Consider the following 17,503-nt stretch of genomic DNA (forward strand, 5'->3'; position numbering starts at 1 on the left):
GTACTCATTCAGAATAATTAGTGTCCCCTAAAACTTGAAACAAATTATTACTTGTTGAATATTTTTCTTTTACCAAAACCAAAATAAAACAAACCCCCCCAAAACAACCCCCCCCCAAAAAAACCCCAAAGAAACTCTAAATAATTAAAAATAGAGGGAGAAAAAATATTCAACTCTGGTACTTGACCATCAGAATCTCATTTTTTCCCCTCTATAATGGGCTTGATTTCAAACTTGGGCTGAACAAAACCTTTTGTGTTGTTCCCCCCTTCCCTGTTGCTGAGGAGGCACAAGGCACTTACCATTCCTGGCAGCACCTTTGGGATCTCTGGAGGTTGGTTGTTGGTCTCCTGGCATCTCAAGTGACAGTGCCAACTGTTAACCTTTCACAAACAGTTTCTGTTATACTTTGATTTTATTTTCATGGTAACTTTTTTTTTTTAATTACCCAAGAGGACATGGTTTCTAAGGGAAAGACAGATGCCAAACTTTAAAAATACACAGTTTTTAATCCCAGCTCCCTGATGTGTGGCTCAAGGGTTTCTTAAGGAGGACTGCTAATTGACCCTGACTTCAGACCTCCTAAGCCAGGTGAGCAGCGTCCCAGAGAATGCTGTTTTGTTCAGATGGTTGGGTCCCACATCTACTGAAAATGAGTTAGTAACCAAATGCCTTACAGAATTTATCCTGTGGGGATTTTGAAATGTTTTTGTTAAAAGAGCTTGTGCTCACCTTAGCAACAGCAGTTGTGGTTTGAGAGTTGAAGGGAATACTGTGCACTGTTTGTATGTCCTCTCAACGTGAACACAATGGGCAGCTGTCTGAAATGGTGTGTCCTAAGGCTGTGAGGCTTCCCGTTGCATGGTTTCTGTCCAGTCATTGGATCACGGAGTTTCGATTCTGCATGGTGCCCCGTGCTCTACTAAGGGCATTTGGCAGTGTTGTTGAGGCTTTGAACATACGCGCGCGCATATGTGTGTGTGTATGTGTGTGTCATATTGAGAAAATCATAAGGCTTCAGTGTGCTAGAAAAGTGATTGCATTTGCTTCCTATTAGCTCTGTTATATTATAGTTCAGGACTTCGTCGGTACGGAGGAGTCTCGTTTCCCTTGATAATTGTTTATATCCTCGTATGATCCACCCCCATGTTCTTAGAGGACAAAGTGCATCTCAGCGTCTTTTATATGCTCTAGAGATAAAGTCTCATTGTAGAACTGTGGTCCCCAACCCCTGGGCCACAGACCAGTACCAGTCTGTGGCCTGTTAGGAACCAGGCCGCACAGCAGGAGGTGAGTAGAAGGTGCGTGAGTGAAGCTTCATCTGTATTTACAGCTGCTCCCCATTGCCCACATCATTGCATAAGCTTTGCCTCCTATCAGATCAGTGGCAGTGGTGGCATCAGATTCTCATAGGAGAGCAAACCCTACTGTAAACTGTGCATGCAAGGGATCTACATTCTATGCTCCTTATGAATCTAACACCTAACGATCTGAGGTGGAGCTGAGGCGGTGATGCTGGTGCTGGGAAGCAGCTGCAAATACAGATCATCATTAGCAGAGAGGTTTGGCTGCACAATAAATGTAATGCACTTGAATCATCCACAAGCCCCTACCCTGATCCGTGGAAAAATTGTCTTCCATGAAACCATTCCCTGGTGCAAAAAGTTCGGAGACTGCTGTTGTAGAACACTTGTTCTATCATGTTTCTTTTCAGTACATACTATATGTGGGTAGTTCTTGGTATTTGCAGAAAAAAACTTAAGTGTGGTTAGTGGGGCAGACGCCCTCTGGGTGTGGTGCTGGTGCTGTGTGTCTGCGCCCTTTAAGCATCGCTGTGCTCTCCTTGGGGATTCCACGCTCTTCTGTTGCTCACTACTTGTGCTCTCCGTTCTGCGTCCTAACCAAAATTGAACTCCTTCTTTGAGCAGCGTACTCCGTGCAGTATCTGTGCCAGGCCTTGTGTGGCTCCGTCCCAGCCCTCTGTGATGTGTGACGGTGATGTCAGTTGTAAATGGGCCTCCATATTGAGTAATGCAAGTCACAGTCTGTTTGTATGAATGTGCCCTGTCGCCTTTGGCGGTTCAACATTTGCATTTAATAAAGCTTATTTGTAATTTAAATATTCTACATTTTTTTGGTGAACCATTTTGTCCTGTTGATGAGTATAGTGAAGGGACAAATAGAAATAGGAGATAACTGAGAGAAAGATCATTTATTTAAAACTATTAGTGATCTGATCTTACCTGAAATTATTTGTAGTAGAACTTGCCGTGATTTTAGTCCTGATTTTAAAATTATGAGCTTCTTTGGCTATTGGTACTTAATCCTTTTTTGCCCAATGTCCAGTACATGGGATTTTTACACTCGGAATTACTGTAAACATTCGTGGCTTTAGTCAGGAGGTCCTTTGTGTGAATTCCAATGATTATAAACCTTACTCTGAAAATGTGCCAGTGCTTTCATGAGTCCAGTGTTTGTATCAGTATCTGAGGTGAGGAGTAACTGTAGATGCTGTAACTTTCTGAAGTATTTGCACATCTTTCAATGGAGATGTGTATTTAACATGTTGATCTCTCTCCTCCCTCCAGTAAAAAGCTATTATTAAATCTGCAGTGTGTCGTACAATCTGTAGCATTCTAAGTCAAGGAAATAAAAAAAAAAAGACGATTCCCTGACATGCTTTAGGGAAAAATTGAGCAATTTTTAAAAACTCACATTTGGAAAGGATTCTTAGGCAAATGCTCAGTAGATTTTGGTGTGGCAAGGTAGCCATAAGTAAAATTATGGTTGGGGGATTGCTGGGGTGGCTGGATTTTCCTAAAATTTAAGGGGACTGCCATATCTCAAAGACATTTTAGTCACTTTCAGTGACTCTGAATCCTGAACACCTGGGCCTTTCTACTTCCCCCCATTAAATTAAGTGCCCCCCGCCCCCGCCAGCCCCTTTTTCTCTGTCCCTCTGTCCTTTCCTTCCTGCCTCTTTTAAAGGCTAATAGTGAGTGTTCTTACCCCGAAGCCAAAATAGGTAAAGTTACAGGGGATTACAGGAGAACTTGGTCCTTATTTTTTTCACCCAAATTGAGTCCTACAGACTATTGATGCAGACTAAGAAGAAAATACATAAACGTGTGTCCTTCCCCATCCCCAAGTGGGGTGGACACCCTTGCTTGGCTGTCATGGAAGACGTGTGGTTATGGAACATGGCAGCCACAATGGGTCTGCTGACTCTGAGCAGCCTCCCTGGCCCAGATTGGCCACTACACCCACAAGCACTGGAAGGACCCTGTGCCGCCTGCCCCTGTGCTCGGGCAGAGATGGCTCCCTGACTGAGGAGCAGGGAGAAACTGGGGGCACTGTTCTTGCGCCGGACACCTAGGAAAGGGTGAGAAGGGACAAAGGATAAGTGGAAATAATGACTGGGAGAAGGCAAAGAGGGAAAAAAAGCCAAATTGATGGGAAGCTGGTGGGTGAGTGACTTTTGGGCACATGGAGGATGTTTAAAATATTTTGAAGTTGATTTAATTGATGAGAAACAAGCCCGCCTGAATTTGTCTGGTTTATGATGTGGGTTTGCATACCAAAAATTTAAATTAAGTATTTTCTTACTGCCAATTGAAAGTGTCTATTTAGAAGACACTTATGTCAGGCAAGTTTTTAAGTCTTCCATTTAATAAATATCGCTGTTTTATGTTGTCTTCCCTAAAATTGTGGGTGTGTGTTAAACAGTTGGTGGCCAGTGAGCAGTTTTCACAGGAGACAGAATTTCTTTCTATGTTTATTTGATAGCTTGTATAGGGCTTGTCCATAGTTCTGTAAATTGCTTTTCCCACAAGTGATTTGGTTTAGCAGAAGGAGAGGTGGTGTGGCATTTGTATTTGACATGTATTTGGAATGCTCTGACAGAATAAAGCACGCTGTGGACAGTTGGGGAGTAACACCATGGTCTGCAGTATCATTTGTAGAAAATCGAGCTATCACATTCAGATCTGGCTTGCCCCTCTTACAAATGGGTTGATTCTTCTCATTTGTAAAGTGAAATAGACAACTGTGACTTCCTTGGTGACTCATTGGAACTTCTCAAACCTTCCCCAGTGAACCGTCCAGTTATGGGAGGTGTACATGGGAAGGGGGTGGTGAGTGTGGACCTTTTCATCTTCCAGTTAGAGAAGACCGTTTTGCTGCTCTGAGTACCTCAGCCTTCCACTGCAGGGAAGACTGATTCCTGCTTGTGCCCTAGTAAATGTTTTCAGAATATTTTTCTAGGTAGCTTGGGACCAGGGTGTTTTGAATAGCTTGTTACACAGACTTTTAAGAGGCAGACCCAATTAGCACTACTGAGTAGTGTTTAAATGTTGACTAGACTCACGAGTCTATGCTGGAAGATAAATTGCCCACTTGAGTCAAGTGTAACATTTTAAACTAGCTTTTGGTCCTTAAAACCACTTTGGGCTGGAGACAACCAGCTTCTCTCTTGTTTTTCTTGCCTAGTCACCAGCCTTTTGAGCTCTAGGCCAGCCTCCCAACACTCAAACATATTCCTTTTTTAGAAATAAAAGTACCTGGCCTCTAGGATACATGACTATGAGTCATCCAGTAGATATTAAAGAACTATAAAAACATGCTTCAAGATAGTTTTTCACTTTGTTCCAGAGCACAGTCTAAATTTGGACTCATTTGGAATTGAAGTAGAAGGCTGTATCCTTGGTGCCCCAACAGAACATTCTGGTTGATGCTGTCTTTGAGTTGCTGTGGTGGGTGGGCAGGGTCAGCTTCACCTGGACAGAGGCACGTGGGTTTGCTTGCCTTCAGTTCCGAATCAGTTGGCCTCATTTTTGCATTGGTAACCAATATTGAGACTCTTGGACACAATGCCCTGTTTTTTTATCATGACAGTGTGAAACAATACCCTGCTTTCATGGTGGACAAACCTGTGTTTATATAAAGTTTTATATTATTGCTTTGTAATATTTGGGCATATTAGACAGAGCATGAGTGCTTGGTGATACTAAGTTGTGCTAATGTGGGAAAGTTGTAAGATGAAAAAGTGACTTGTCCAGATAGCCTCAAGTGATGAATGGGAACCTGATGGTAGTATTTTATGGAAAGTCAGTTTTGGTCTTTCTTATATGTCTAAGTATAGTGTCAACTACAGTAAGTTGATAAGTACTAGAATGTATTATATCTCCCCCCTCCCGTATTTCAAAATGTAGTATATAGTATTAACAAGGGCTACAAATCTAATGCCTAGCCAGCCTAGCCAACAGTTAACAGAGGTAATAAGGATTTTTAAGAAAAAGCAGAAGTTACCAGGTGGTTTTTTGTTTTTTGTTTTTTTTTTTTGGTGGTTAGGGCTCTAAGGTTCAAAGAGAATTTCCATTCTTCTGTGTTACCATAAAATTGTAAACATTTGGGTCGTGTGCTTTTATTTATTTTTATTTCCTATAGTCTTTAGCATGATATCTGGTCTGTAGTTGGCTCTCAGTTAAGGACCACCTTTGAATTTATGTTTTTGAAAATCACTGTACCAAGGAGTGTATATAGCAGTCACCGGCAATCTTATTTAATCTAAATAAGTTAGATGTCTCCTATTCTTAGATTTTTGAATGTATGAGCTAAAATGAACGTTGTAACAGGATTTGACATTTCAATTTTTATTTTAAGTAGATCCACATAGAACTCCAATTGAATAAAAAGGTGATAGGTGATATTCATATCTGTTTTATATGGAGTATTTAAGTGGTTATTGTTATTTAGGTGTTACATTTTGTGCAGTTTCCTGATAATTAAAGTGATGAATTTGCTTATAAAACAGTGACAAATGAGTTACATGGGGAGAGAGGGAAGATGGAATTATTAAAATATTAAAAGGCCTTTCTTACAGGGGTAAATGTGGTTTTTTTTAAATTTAAGAATATTATGGGGGTACAAATGTTTTGGTTACATGAATTGCTTTTGTACAGTTTGAGTCAAAGTTACAAGTGTGTCCATCATCCATAGAGTGTACATTGTACCCATTAGGTATACCCATCCCCTGCTCCCCCCTCCCACCTGCTTGATTTCCATTGAATTTTACTGCCATATGTGCACGAGTGTTAATCTGTAAATTTCAATTCAGTAGTGAGTTACATACAGTTTTTGTTTTTACATTCTTGTGATACTTCACTTAAAAAGAGGGTCTCTCGTTCCATCCAGGTTGTTACAAAAGGTATTAGTTCACCAATTTTTTTTTTATGGCTGATGGTATGCATATACCACATTTTGTTGATCCACTCATGTATTGATGGGCACCTGGATTGTTTCCACATCTTTGCCGTTGTGAATTGTGCTCCTATGAATATTCAAGTGCAAATGTCTTTTTTATAGAATGTTTTTTTTTCCTTTGTATAAATACCCAGTAGTGGGATTGCTGGATTAAATGGTAGGTCATTTTTAGTTCTTTGAGGTGTCTCCAGACTACTTTCCATAGAGGTTGTTCTAGTTTGCAGTCCCACCAGCAGTGTATGAGTGTTCCTATCTCTCCTCATCCATGCCAGCATCAGTTGTTTTGGGATTTTTTTAATAAAAGCCATTCTCACAGGAGTTAGGTGATATCTCGTGGTTTGGATTTGCATTTTGCTGATGATTAGAGATGTTGAGCATTTTTTCATATATTTATTGCCCATTAGTCTATTTTCTTTTGAAAAGCTTCTGTTCTTGTCTTTTGCCCGGTAAATTTGTTTTGTCATTGAAGTTTTTATTTGTTCTGCCACTGAGCCAATCTTTGCTGAGTTGGGAGCAGACTCTGCTCTATTAGACTCACAGTAGGAAGCCTGGATCTGTCTGTGCCTTTTTCATTGTTATAACCTCACTTTTCTCCTTGCCATCTACGAAGTTAGACTGCAGCATCATCAAGATGGACTGTAACTTATGAATTGTGAACACAAATTTTATAAAATCACTAGTGTTTTGTTTGTAACATCTTGCAAGTTACCCAAAATAAAAATTTTGAAAAACATTTTTGGGAAAAGGAGAAACTGTGCACTTGTTGGAGTTCTGGAGTGAATATTTTGTGACGCAGTTTTCAGGTGATCTTAGAATAATCATGATAGCTGTTAGCTGCATTTGAGTGCCACCTCTATGCCATGTACTGTTCTTATTGCCCATATTACTTATCTAATAAGGGTAATATTCTGTCCATTTTACAGATGAGGAAACTGAGGTACAGACAAATTGGTTAAGTAGGCCAAGATATAGAGTTAGTTAAGGACTGGGGTGGTTTGAACCTACTTTTTGGTCCATGTTCTTAACCATTTAGCTGTAACTGCTGTGAACTAAATAATACAGTAGAAATGAATATAAATTAATACAGTTTGCTTGTATGTGGCTTGTAAAATCAGACCCCATTAGCTTATTTTCCGTGCCTTATACAGAGTCTAATGTTATGAAAGTATTTCTATTTTTGAATGATTTTTCTTTGCTTAATTTCATTGTTTTCCCCTGTACCATTGCTGGTAACTTACAAATAAGGATCAGAAAGGAAAGAGAAGAGTTTATAAGCCCATCAGTCATAACTTTTGGTTCTGTACATTTTTCTTCCTTTACCCAATGATGCTTTTCAGCTTTCTCAGTGTAATTCCTCACCAATTTCCAGGTTTGTCCTGTGGATCATATCCACAGTGTAGTGTTGTAGTGTAGTTTCACGCTTTTTAGCCTGGGAACTTTTGGGTGGAGAGAATCTGGTAATGTAATTCAAGTTGAAATACTATGAAATTAACCTTTCACGAGCCCATACACTTGTGTGCGTATTAAATATATTTTTAGCAGTTGAGCTCTGGCTCATTGTAGTAAAAATGTTTTTCCATGAATAATTCTTTAATGTTGGTCTTGAGTTTTTACCACAGATGTTACAAGTTTGGCTATGCTTCTCCGTTGAAAAACTCATGCAAATTGCCAGTTTGGTATAAGAATTATGGAATCACATTACTTCTGAATTGTATTTATTTCTATTTTTAGTATGTAAGCTATTTTTTTGTATTGTAGTATTATAAAAATGAATCTACAGGTATAAACTATTCTTCGTTAAACGTAAGCTTTAATAGCAAGTAAATGACCACCATTTACTTGTAGCATTTATCTACTTTTGAATATGTTTATAATTTTGGTGCTTCTGCTTCTGTGGTTTGAAGCACTTAGTACATATAATGCTGTATTTATTATCGAATTTTGAATGAAATCACTAGCCTAAATACAAGGGGAATGTTTCTGAAATTATCACCTCTGAAATACCCAGTATTTCTGTAGAATTGCATTGGGGAGGGTGGGGAGAAGGGTTAATCCTGAAAAACAAAAATAGCAGTCCCCCCCCCCCCCCTTTTTTTTTTTAAGACAGAGTCTTGCTTTGTTGCCCGGGCTAGAGTGAGTGCCGTGGTGTCAGCCTAGCTCACAGCAACCTCAAACTCCTGGGCTTAAGCGATACTACTGCCTCAGCCTCCCCAGTAGCTGGGACTACAGGCATGCGCCACCATGCCCGGCTAATTTTTTCTATATATATTTTAGTTGGCCAGATAATTTCTTTCTATTTTTAGTAGAGACGGGGTCTCGCTCTTGCTCAGGCTGGTCTCGAACTCCTGAGCTCAAACGATGGACCCGCCTCGGCCTCCCAGAGTGCTAGGATTACAGGCGTGAGCCACCGTGCCCGGCCAGCAGTTCCTCTTTATCATGATGTAAGTGCGTGGCATGGGAGAGCGTGTTGGATAATTCTCATCTAAGGTTATACCTGTGACCAGAGCACTGGATAAATGCATGTATCGGCACAGTTCGTTTTCATGCCTTAGGAGTGTGTTTTGTACTGCTTCTGCCAGTCTAAGCTTTAAAGAGGCCCGTAGCTCATCTGGGATCGCAGAGAGCTGCGGAGCCGCTGTTCTGAACATCTTCAGAAGACCATCCATATCTGGCACAGATGATTAGCCTTTTTTAGTCAACAGAGCTAATTTGCATAGTAGATAGTAAATGGACTGAGGGAGAGAAAAAGTTACAGGTTTGACCTAATATAGGCTACTAATTTTTGAATAGGAAAAAAATCTATTCCAGAGGGGTTGCTTCCTTAATCCCCTCTGGCCCTTGCTAACACGGCCTTGCTGGGGTGCCCGGCGCACGGGTGCACTGCACAGGCAGACGGTCCAGCTGGTGGCACAGGAGTCTGTGTAAGGAAAGCCGACATAAGGACAGAGGTCATATCAAATTCAGACAATGTGACAAAAATCCCTAAAGATCAACCACATTGGCAAATATTTAAAAAATATTTTCGGTGGGCCAGGTGTAGTGGCTCACGCCTGTAATCCTAGCCCTCTGGGAGGCCAAGGTGGGTGGATTGCTCGAGGTCAGGAGTTCGAGACCAGCCTGAGCGAGACCCCATCTCTACTAAAAATAGAAAGAAATTATTTGGCCAACTAAAAATATATAGAAAAAATTAGCCGGGTATGGTGGCACATGCCTGTAGTCCCAGCTACTCGGGAGGCTGAGGCAGGAGGATCGCTTGAGCCCAGGAGTTTGAGGTTGCTGTGAGCTAGGCTGACGCCACGGCACTCACTCTAGCCTGGGCAACAAAGTGAGACTGTCTCAAAAAAAAAAAAAAAAATTTTCGGTGAACCTGTGTGTTTTTAAGAGGTCATTTACAAAAATATGTGTGCAAGATAGATGTATTCCTATAAGAAAGCTGAGTCAGTCCGAGGGGACAGTAGAGTTGGCTCCAGGGAAGCGTGGTGCTTGTGGCCCTTGCTGCCTGTTTAATGATTCAGGCACTTGAAATCCAGTGTAAATACTGCTTAATTGAAGAGGGACTCAGATGCCTGGGACAGTAACTTGCAGAACTTCTAGTCCTTTGCAAATACCTGTCTCCTCTATCTTAGAAGAGCTCACTAAAGTTTAAAAAATTCCTGCTTAAAAAGAAGTCAGTGGCTGGCTTAGTCTACTCAGAAGTATCTGAGGACAAATTTACATACACACCCCTTCATTTGACACCTGTGGCTTTTTAAAAAAAGCCAGATAACACTGTTGCATAGTCATTTAATCAGTTTGTATCCACACAAGAGCTTCTAGGATTTCCCTCACGCATTAGGTAACAATACCCTTCCCCTGAGATTGAGACATATATAATTAATTAAGTAGCCCAATGTGTTCTCCTCAAAAGGGGGCAGCAGCAGGAAGGATATCACAGCCTCTGCGGTCACTGCTCCGCAGTCTCTTTGTCCTTGTTGGAGTCCTCAGTAGGAGGGATATAGGACACGCTGCCCTACAGTACGTTGACCATGGCCCCATGCATTGTGTGGCCGCGTCTGGGTCCCACCTAGTGGGTCAAGGCTGATATATTAAGGTTTGGATACTGTTTATCAAAAAGGCCAATTTGACCTAGTTGGTGTGCATATATAAAAATATATTTATTTATTTTATATGTATGTATAGCACTCTATATCCACAAACATTTAAATAATTTTTCTAGGAATTTATAAGAAGTTATTGCCCACAAATAGCTTGCTGGCCCTGCAGTGTACATTCAGTATTCTTTTACCACTGTTTTCAGAATGGGCACAGCAAACTGTCCACTTATTTTCATCATTAATATATAGAAGATAATTTATAATATTTTCTTAAAGAAGTGATTAAAATCAGAGTTAAAATGAGTAGGGAATTTGGTTCTGATAATAAAGTAGGTGGTAATCTGGATTTAGAGAAGTTAAGCCAACAACAGGAATGTTGCAGACTGGAAAAGATAAATTATTTGTAGAGAGTTCTTGTGGTATCTTCCTGAACCCAGTAGTTCTGCTTCTTCACCATGAAATCCTGATTTTGTTGATTAGCCTTTTTGTGTTCAATAACAACCCTAAATAGCTCATTTATTGTTTAATGTTCTCTCTTTTTTCTTTTTTATACCAAACATATTAGGGGATGTTGGCATATCAAAGGTGGAAAATCCAAGTAAAAGGAATTCAGAGAGTGATACATCTAATCTCCAGGAGATAATGTGGTTGCAGTGGTTGTATTGTAGAGAGGAGGAACATATTTAGCATCCATAATGGCAATGGCAAAAAAGGTGATAACAATAATAAAGATTGCTTTTATTTATTTTTTCAGTGGTATATGCATTATCTTATTCATATATAAAATAAATGCCCCCAGCAACTTCTTGGAAGCCTAAAGTAGGTTACCAAATTATTTGTTTTACAAACCAGAATATTTTTAAGAATGAGAGGAAGTGCTGTTAATCACTGTGCTGGGACAACAGGTGTAAATCTAAGCTGCCTATCAGGCAGTTGATAAAAAGAATATAATAGGACCCTACCTGTTCACTACACTGATGTCTTTGAACATTTACAGATCAAGAATAGAAGAGAGCAGGGTCTGCTTACTAAAAGGAGTACATCAGATCACTGACTTTATCTGGGTTGCTATTAATATTAAATTGATTGGCCTAAAATTCTATATAGACATTATCCATCCTTAGAGCTGAATTTTGAATGCCCTTACAATCAAAATTCTTAAATCTTTAGTGTGGTATCAGTTTATTTTTATGATGATTTATAATAAGTTAGAAATGGTTACTTTGCAAGGCATAGTTTACTTTGAAGATAAAGGAGTGATTATAGTTAAGGAAAAATGCCATATATGGCATTGTTCTTTTCTTAACAGCTTAGGAGATTTGAAGGACTCTGGATATTTTCGAAAGCCTTCTGTTGGTGGCTGGAATGAAATGGAGATCCTGCTGGGGTACAGCTCAGAAATCTGTTGATAATTGCTCTAATTATGAGAGTTCAGATTTGGAAAATTTGTCTGAAAAACTGCATTTCCATGGAGCTTTTATTAGTAATAATTTTGAATTAATTTTTATTGTGTGATACATATTTTTGATTAAAATATTTCTATGCAGCCATTAAATGCAGTAGAGTAATACTATAATAGTAATCTATTGTGACACAGAGGGATATTTACTATAAATAAGTGAATGAGGCAATTCACAAAACACGATTGCTATTTGCTTCCTTTTTTTTTTTTTTTTGTGACAGAGTCTTGCTCTGTTGCCCAGGCTAGAGTGCCGTGGCATCAGCACAGCTCACAGCAACCTCAAACTCCTGGGCTCCAGCAATCTTTCTGCCTCAGCCTCCCAAGTAGCTGGGACTACAGGCATGCGCCACCATGCCCGGCTAATTTTTTCTATGTAGATTTTTAGTTGTCTGGCTAATTTCTTTCTATTTTTAGTAGAAACAGGGTCTCACTCTTACTCAGGCTGGTCTTGAACTCCTGACCTCGAGCGATCGTCCCGCCTCGGCCTCCCAGAAGTGCTAGGATTACAAGGCGTGAGCCACCGCGTCCGGCCTTGCTTCAATTTTTTGTTTTGGAAAAATGTACCTGTGGACACACATACACAGATAAAATAGTGCAAGCATATATCACTAAATTTAACTGCTTATTTGAGAATTGGTGGAATTGAAATTTATTTTCTTCTAATTGATAACAAATTGACCATATTTTCTGTTTCATGTATACTTTCAAAATATGAAAACATAAAAATTAACCTGTATCCTGTTATAAAATTGGTAGTGTGTATTCTGAAGCTGGCCAGTTCTTTATGTTCAAGATAGTATTTTCAAGTAATGGAATCATTCATTACCATCTCATTCTTGTGGTTGAAAATAAAAACTAAGTATATATTGCACAGAAAATGCTTTGTAATCAGTTAGGCAGTCATTTGGTTGGCAAATGTTTTAACCATTCAGGTCCATCATTGTTTTTCAGGTCTTTCACTCTCAGGTGTCGGAGTGTATCTCATCAGACGCTTGATTATTTTCCACATACATTTATATGAATAATTCATGTGAAACTGGAGAATAAGACCTCACATTCATTCTTAACAGCCTCTATAAATACTGTGATGAGGATGCTGACCTTACTGAAAATAATAGTGATCCTTTACTGTGTGTTCTTGTTATGAAGTACCTGGTACAGACTCTAACCCCAAATCCTCGTGTGCCCCTTCACTACTGAGAATACCGAAAGACTCTGCTTTCTCAGTATTCTCAGCAAGAATGTTTGTTCTATCAGCAGTTCTCTTGGCCTGTCCAGAGTTCAGCAAGCCCTTTAGGCTCAGGAAGATAAGCTTAGCTTCTGTCCATTCAAACGGCATCCCTGCTTTGCCAAACCAGCAAGTAATTGTACCCATTACTGAGTACTTTTCTACCTATCAAAGTTCCTTAAAAATACCAGTTGTCTTTTTACTTTATGGCATGTGATTTTATGAATTGATCTGATTCACATCATTTTTATGATATAGCTTGATGTTTCCAAATATGTATAAGCAGGTAGGAGTAGTTTGTTTTTCTTTTGTATTTCTTCTTTCTTTTTCTCGTTAAAGTCTTTAAATGGAAATGAAATAAATGACGTACATATTATGTGATCTCTTATTGGCAGTATAAATGGTTTTACAATAATTGTTTTCTTTCTTTATTGTTATACAGGTGCCCTGTTAGGTGGAGAGGTGGAGAAGGGTAAGAGATTTAAGGACTTGATTAATTTTTAAATTAAAATGTTTGGTCACTAGATATCTCTAGATATCTAGCTAGTAACTTAGCTTTTTAAATTCAGGTTTCCAGGGAGGGATGTTATTCTAGGAATTCTGGTGAAATAAACAGTATGCACAGGCATATACCTGAATATTTAGGTGTTGTCAGGGGCAGAACTGGCAGTGCTAAGTAACTTAGGGTATATTCGGTAGAGGAATACTGTATAGCCTTTATTGATAATGATTTAGGTCTGTATTTATTTTTACAGAAAGTTATCCACTAGATACATGCATATATGCAACATACATATTTAACTTTTTATTTTGAAATAATTTCAGACTTACAAAAAATTGCAAAAATTATACAAAAAATTTCTATTGCTTTTCACCCAGATTTCTCAAATGTTAATATTTTACCATACTTGTTACATAATTCACGCTACCCTTTTTCTGTATTTTTATATGTCATCTAAACATTGTTTTTCTGAAACATTTGTAATTAAGGTAAACATAATGCCTTTTTGCCTTTAAATACTTCAATGTGTGTTTCTTAAAACTAAGGATATTCTTTTGCCACAATAAATGATCAAAATCAGGAAAAATCATATTGATTCAGTACTATTATCTACCTTATAAACCATATTCAGATTTTGCCAATTGTCCCAATAGTGTCCTAGTGTAGGGTCCATTCCAGGATTACACGTTGCATATCTCTTTAGTCTTTTCAATCTGAAAGAGTTATTTAGTCCATCTCTGTCAGAACTTTGATAGTTTTGAAGAATATAAGCTACTTAATTCTAGTTAATGACCCTTAATTTGGGTTTGTGTGATATTCCTTGTGATTAGATTCAGACTCTGCATTTTAGGTAGGGATACTGCAGAGGTGTTACTTTGTGCTTTGCATTTTATCAGGAGGTGCAGTGTTGATATGTCTGTCCTGTGACTGGGGACATTAACTTCGGTCGCATAGTTAACATGCCAACTCCATTGCAAAATTAATTACTTTTTTCTTTGTAATTAATAAGTATCCTGTGAGGATTTTCTTTGAAAGTGTATGTGTGTGTGTATATCTTATTTCTCATCATACTTTCATCCCTTTTTTGTACCCTTTGATGATTCTTTCCTGAAACAGTTATTACTGTGGTGTTTACCAAATGGTAATTTTCTGATTCTTTCCTGTATTCTACTTTTATTAGTTTGAATTCTACTGTAAGAAAGAGCTTTCTATTCTCATTGACTTATTTTTTTTCAGAAGGGCTCATAGATTCTTCCTTATTAACATTATTGATTTTATTACTGAAATTATTCCAGGTTGGCCAGTGGGAGCCGTTTCAAAACCTTCACCTTGTTCTGAGCACTCCCTTACTGTTTTGTCCAATCTACTTTAGTAGGGGGCGGGGGAGTTGTAGAATCATTGTTTTACTAGATTTTATCTAAACTTCTCTCCATGTCTGTATTTACATAAATTTTTAAAACTCTAAGTGAGCATTACAGAAATGTTCATGATGGTTGCCTTTGGGTTGTGGTATTACTGATTACTCTTGGGTTGTTTTCTTGGAAAAAAAATTGGCCATCTAGCATGTCTATTACTTATGACAGGGAAGAAAGGCTTTTGAAAAACATAGCAAAGATTTGTTGTGATTGGAAATCATGTACCTTTAGTCTAACTGAAATTATCTTGCATTTTGTGCCTCTCATCAGCGGGGAGCATTCATGTTTTTCAGGGTACATTATATGTGAAATGGAACACTGCCACTAAATGGCAGTCTAATGACTTGAAATAATTATCCTACCCTTAGGCATCTGGTGCCGCGAGGTTAGGTGACTTGCCCAAAATCACAGAGAATAAATTGAGCAGATATTCTGTCTCTGGGTCCAGTGTTCTTAGAAAACCCTTAATACTGTTTTTGTTTATTAACTGCTTTCTAACTGCCAAATACATATGAAATGTTAAAGAGCCTTTAGCTTAAATGTGCCTGTTCCATTCAGTGAATAATCTTCCAAAGCTTTATATCCAAAAGTTATCAAAGTCCATTTGGCTGTGGTTGAAGATTAACAACTTCAGGTGACTCTAAATTGATTTCTTGGTAGACCATAGTCATGAAATTCTGTGATCAGTCTACTTTCTAGTGTTCACCGTGTAGTTACACTATTATTCTATACTTACAAAAACATAGTTGGATTGAAAACACCAAGGCCTGGTAAGTTTGTGCCGATTATTTAAACTTGTAAACTTTCTCTGTAATGAAGACGTGTCTGTTAGGAGAAACAAGTCTACTTGTATGTGACTAAGTGACATCTGTAGAATGTCAAGGAAGCCTTCCTTAATCCTTTGACTTGCCTTGAGTCCCCTCTCCTGCCCCGTCAGAACACCTTGTACTGGTCTGTAGTACCTGCTATGGTGATAATTATGTGAAGTATGTATTGAGGTGCTGCCTCTCTGTCTTGTCCCCAGTTCTGTCCTTTGCTCTAGGCACAGAGCCTTTTTCGCACCAGGAGTGCAGGAAAAAATGAGAATATCCTTTGTCCTTTCCGAGTTGTCCTGTAGAGGTGGGGCTTCTCTTGATACTTTTCCCTTCCCCTTCTTTTCTTTTTTTTTGAGAACATTTAAAGATTGATTTCTAAAGCAGTTTTATATCATTAGTCAAGGCTTTGGTTGCAAGCAATAGAAACATCTTTAGCCAATTATAATCCTCTCAGACAGTAACAGTAGCACATATTTTTCAAGAACTATGGAGAGTCTGAGCTTCTTTACCTTATTTGCAAGCCAGAAAGTTAGCCTGCCTCAGTTGGCTGACAAAAGATATGAGACTTCTGGTCACAGTAGTCATGGTAACAGCATTTGTTTTTTGCACCAGTTCTTCAAGGCATAGGGCAACTTGCAGAAGGCCAGGTGAGACTTGCACACACAGTGGGCTGCATTGCAGGAAAGGAACCCTGAACTTAGGGGTTCCCAAATCTTTTATGCTGGACTGTAAGCATGCCTGCTTTCCTGCTCTGAAGACACTGTCTCTTTCTTCCAAGGCGGTAAGCAAACCTGCTCTTTGTTCTGGAGGAAGGCACTATCTCTATTTTCTAAGTCTTTTTGCTGTAAAAGTATCCTTGTAATGATAGTCCAAAACAAATAGTGCCTCTGCTTGAATGATGCACAGAATTGCAAGAGACCTGTGGAGAATTGTTTATCAACAATATGCATCATGGAAATTGAGAAAATGAAAGAAGAAAATGTCACTGCAATTCTACCATTCTCACTGTTAAAGTTTTGAAATATATACTTTTTGAGTTTGATCTCTATAAATATAAATGTCCATGTATACCATATGTTTTATAAAAATTGGATCAAACTGTACATTCATTCTACCTTGTGACGTGATTTTTTTCACCTGCTACTGTATCATGCCCATTTCCCTCTCCCTGCTGCCTCTGTTCTTGATGTGGTGAGGCATATTTGCTAAATCTTCTTTTTCCTTGAGCCCTGCCCTCTGCCTAGCATTTAATTGTCCTAAATCTAGACTCAGTTTTGGAGATTGAAGAGCAGAGATTTCAGATCATCTGGCTCAAGCTTTCAATTTAAAGTGTTAATTTTCTCATTTAACATAATTACATTTTACTGAAACCTTCTGAAAGCAACAATAAAACCTTAATATGGAACTGTATGGGTGGGGATTTGGGGCATTATAAAAAGTTGCTGGGCTAGCTGCGTTGCTCGGGTGATCCTGCTCCTAACTTTGTACCTTACGTGTGAGGGCCTTGGTGTCAGACACCACTAGAGTGTGCAAGCCCAGGGCCTGGTTCTTACGGCCACTTGGGCCCTGGGTGTTGCCAGTCAAGCCCATAGTTGACTGTAGTGGGCTGAACTCCAAGGGCCACTTTTGCTTTTTACCGTCACCCAAGAGCCCCTCTGGAGTCAGGCTAGTGTCAGGGGGCTAAATGACATAGAGTCTTGGGAAGTACTTGTTCAGACAGGAGTTA

At 39.0% G+C, this 17,503-nt stretch overlaps 1 protein-coding gene across 6 annotated transcripts in view; it reads left to right on the forward strand.

Moving 5' to 3' along the window:
- TRIO (trio Rho guanine nucleotide exchange factor) overlaps nt 1-17,503 on the forward strand; it is a 324,357-nt gene that overhangs the window by 34,309 nt on the left and 272,545 nt on the right. Inside the window, exon 1 of one of the 6 annotated variants that reach the window (XM_045566322.1) lies at nt 13,506-13,517. The exons of the other annotated variants lie outside the window; for them this stretch is intronic. The gene's annotated coding sequence lies outside the window, so the exon portion shown is untranslated. Of the gene's footprint in view, nt 1-13,505; nt 13,518-17,503 lie in introns of those variants that run through there. 6 annotated transcript variants of the gene reach the window in all.

The sequence above is a fragment of the Lemur catta genome, chromosome 12, assembly GCF_020740605.2.
Source record: "Lemur catta isolate mLemCat1 chromosome 12, mLemCat1.pri, whole genome shotgun sequence".
Taxonomy (NCBI): Eukaryota; Metazoa; Chordata; class Mammalia; order Primates; family Lemuridae; genus Lemur; species Lemur catta.